Here is a 4,259-nt window from a genome sequence, read left to right as displayed (position 1 = left end):
AATTAAGCATGAACATGATATATTTAAAGAAATTTCAATGTTCTTGTTTACTTTTCAAGGTGTTCCCCACATGCTACGAATTAACTTTTTAATAATTTTATCATATTCAGGAGGTCGAAATCTACAAAAAACACTATTTCTTTTATTTATATTCTTTTGGGCAAAAGTCGAGCCTTTTTTAATATCCTCCAAAAAGGTGTAAGTAAAAAGAATAGCGTTTTTTATAGATTTTGATTTGACCTCATGAATACGATAACGTTAATAAAAAGTTCGAGATCGATAGGGAACACCTTGAAAAGTAAACAAGAATATTGAAATTTCTTTAAATACATTATGTTTATGCTTAATTTTCAAGCTGTTCCCTATCGATCCCGAACTTTTTATTAACGTTATCGTATTCAGGAGGTCAAAATCTATAAAAACCGCTATTCCTTTTACTTACAGCTTAGTGGGCAAAAATCAGCCTCTTTTTAACATCCTCCTTTACTTTTAACTTTAAAAATCGAAATTATTATTTTTTTACATTTTGAGAGCCTTTTAATTTTTACACAATTTAAATTCTATTTCTTATAAATTGTAATGGAATAAATGTATGATATCTTTTTATAAAAATGGAAATTTTTAACAATAAGTAAAACACGTTTAACCTTTCATATTGCACACAATATTGTCATCGCCAGTGACGCCAATACATGGTTTCGCTCGTTATGTTCGCGGGTGTTATCCTCCTGCCTATAGTTTACGGATTTAAACGCTCCGAAGCGAAGTTTCCAGGACAGATGGGTCTCTGCAGCCCTGCAGGAAGTTCCTTGATGTGCTTTCGTGTTCGTGAGGTAAGCGGCTCTTCGTTGCATGCGCAGCAAACGCTCTCGCGAAACACGCCGTATCGTGACGCTATTAGAGGCGAATTTCGACAGCAAACAAGCCGCGGCCATAACGAGGATTTAATCACATTAGAAGCACGATATGGCGTCCTTCGACGTAACAGGAAGTGCGTAGCAAGAACTTTCAGGCTCATCAAACATTCATTCAACCTTTATCTTAGCATGTCAATGTCATAATAAAGATCTAAAACAGATTTTATCTCTCAAACAAATTTCCAGAAGACAGTTACATGTCGTTCAACTAAGTTCAAAAGTAGAAAGTAAGACGGCACTTAGTGCAATTAACAATGAATGTTTTCTTAATAGAAATTGAATTGAAACTTTATTAATTAAGATACTTAACGTTTAAGCAAAGAGATAAAAGTAGTAAAATTTACTTCTCAATTAATTTATAGTATCTCTCGCGTACCATCAAAAGTTTAACATAGTTACCGTACACGATAACTATGCATATATGAGTACATGAACAAAAATGTTGTGTCATATTATTTCTTTTCTTAATTTTCTTGTAAACGTTGGTAATAATCTTTTTGCGATATTTTAAATTTAATCATCCAATATATCGGTCGAAGCTGGATCTTAAATGCTTAAATAATTCAATCTTGAATCATTAAATATGATATATATGTAATTGACTATACTTGTAGTCCAACAAACTGCGCGTCAAAATATTTCCGGATTAAACGCAATTAAACCACTGTAGTAATTTCGCGAATTAAATTAAATTCTAATAATTTCGATGCTCAAGCAGGCATCATATTTCAAAGATGTTAATATGCTGAAAAAACTGTAATTAAATTTATTGCGAAAAATATTACCTCGGCCGGGAGTCGAACCCGGATCTCTTGTATTCCATACGAGCGTCCTAAACCATTAGACTACCGAGGCCTTAGTAATATTTTTCGCAATAATCAGTATATGTAAGGAAACAACGTCTTTTTCGGGCGACGTAATAAACAATAATAATCTCTATTACGTCGCCCGAAAAAGACGTTATTTCCTTACATATACTGATTATTGCGAAAAATATTACTAAGGCCTCGGTAGTCTAATGGTTTAGGACGCTCGTATGGAATACAAGAGATCCGGGTTCGACTCCCGGCCGAGGCAATATTTTTCGCAATAAATTTAATTACAGTTTTTTCAGCATATTAACATCTTTGAAATATGATGCCTGCTTGAGCATCGAAATTATTAGAATTTAATTTAATTTGCGAAATTACAGTGGTTTAATTGCGTTTAGTCCGGAAATATTTCGACGCGCAATTTGTTGGACTACAAGTGTAGTCAAGTACATATATATCATATTTAATGATTCAAGATTGAATTATTTAAGCATTTAAGATGTAGCTTCGACCGATATAGGGCTCTAATTTATCAATTGTGTTTCTCGCATATAGTCTAAAAATGAGATTATTATTGTTAATCATACAGTATTTACATTTTTAAGAACATAATTATTTTCGTGAATTATTAAATTTCCTAATAAATATCAATTATAATTGCACATAATTCTTTTTTCACTACAAGTAAACTTTAGTTACATTTTTCTACGCAAAACCATGTTCATCATCATACATAAAAATGTGCTTGCTTATATCAGAATGCTGTCTGTTGTTTGAAGATTTTTACAAAAAGAATAACGAAACAAAAAAATGGCAAAATACGCGAACTCAAGGCATGTAACGGAGAAGAAGTACGGTCTTCTCCCCTGATAAAAGTTTTCATCGCTGAGAGTGTGTGGGCCACCGCCAAGGCAGCAAGATTTGCAGGGTTGAAAATACGAACGACGATGTAGGTAGAATAAATATTAATGCGAATGTTGCCCCTTGCTTCTTGTATTTGCTCTATTCCAGTCTCGACGTCTCCACGATCGAATTCTCATTGTTTCTCCTTTCTCTCGCCTCTCCTCGGCAACTCTCGGCTACGCGAAATTCGCACCCTTTACGAGTTTGGCTGTGCATGTGCACGCGGTACGTCTGTACTTGTCGTGAATTGTAATTTCCTGACTTCGCGTCGCAAAAGCGACAGCGTGACACGATTTATCTCACAGATTTTATTTTATCACTTTGGAATACTTGGATGTCGCGATATTTCGTGAAGTAGAAAGTAAGCAATCGTAAAAATACACTAGCTATTAAACTACGTATTGTTCACCAAGTTTAAAACATTTTCGTGATTTATTGCTTTAGTATCGTGGCAAAATAAAATAAGATGAAACTGTTGTACTGACAAACAAGACGTTGAAATTGATTTTATAATTTATTACAAAATATATTTGTATAAAAGCAGACGTATATTAAAAGGTATTATATAAGATGTTGAAATATATTTTAAAGCTTTTTGCTATCTAACAACATATCTAAATAAAATCTGCAATTTGCTAAAATAAAATACAGACATGTAAAAATAAATGCACGTATATTTATATTCATAACATTCGTTTTCTTTTAAATTTATAAGATGTGAAAGACTTTAAATTACTGTTTTATTTGATTTTTATATTTTCTATAAGTTTAGAATCTTTAATTACTAACAAGAAAAGTTTCGCAACTATCCGGAACCGATTTGATTCTCCATGAAATATGTTGTTAAACACGAAAATATAAAAAAATACGTGTCTCTTAGATTTTCGTGTATAATAACATATTTCATGAAGAATCAAATCGGTTCCAGACAGTTGTGAAACTTCCCTTGTAAGAACTTATTGCAAAAATCAAAGAATTCTATTATTAATGGACAATTTAATTCGCTAATTTAAACCATTATCGGATAATTTATTGGATTCTCTTCTTAATTTACTAATTTGAAACTTTGCTGAACATTGAATACTGCAGCTGTTAATTTTTTTATAAATATGATAGAAAATAACAGTCTTAGCTTTCTATATATAAAATTTTGTCTTATGCAGCAACATAATTTCTTATTATTTTAATTAACGAAATTGCATGTGTGTGATTTGTGAAACTGTCTAACATTCCATCGCATTCCATAGAGTATATAGACAGTCAATCTTGTAGAAATGCGATGGAAGAATGTTCGATTAAAAAAAGAGAATTGAATTTATTTTTTGATTGTACGATCCATAAATTATTAGATGGAATATTAACTAATTAAATACTATTAATTTTTTTATAATTAAAAATGCAATTATTTTAATATGTAACTGTTAAATGTATCTCATGTTATATAGAGTCTTATTGTATAAATTTTGATAGTTTTAGCGTTATTTTATGTATTCAAAAATGTATTTTAATATTACATACTACCTCTTCAAAATTGTGACTTAAATATTGGAAAAAAATTTATACATAGTTCGAAGGACTAATTACAGTTCAAATGGAATAATAAGCAAATATCTGATTGTGTTTGTTT

The 4,259-nt window shown here is 31.1% G+C and overlaps 2 non-coding genes across 2 annotated transcripts; one reads left to right on the top strand and one right to left on the bottom strand.

Moving 5' to 3' along the window:
• Window positions 1-1,699: 1,699 nt before the first annotated feature.
• TRNAS-GGA (transfer RNA serine (anticodon GGA)) lies at window positions 1,700-1,772 on the bottom strand. Its single transcript has one exon. It is a non-coding gene; the product is annotated as a tRNA-Ser (tRNA).
• A 149-nt stretch (window positions 1,773-1,921) lies between these two features.
• TRNAS-GGA (transfer RNA serine (anticodon GGA)) lies at window positions 1,922-1,994 on the top strand. The gene has a single exon. It is a non-coding gene; the product is annotated as a tRNA-Ser (tRNA).
• Window positions 1,995-4,259: the final 2,265 nt, after the last annotated feature.

The sequence above is a fragment of the Mycetomoellerius zeteki genome, unplaced genomic scaffold (genome assembly GCF_001594055.1).
Source record: "Mycetomoellerius zeteki isolate Tzet28-1 unplaced genomic scaffold, Tzet1.0 scaffold43, whole genome shotgun sequence".
Taxonomy (NCBI): domain Eukaryota; kingdom Metazoa; phylum Arthropoda; class Insecta; order Hymenoptera; family Formicidae; genus Mycetomoellerius; species Mycetomoellerius zeteki.
Note: the sequence above shows the minus strand (reverse complement) of the source record. Positions and strands in the feature narration are given on the sequence as shown.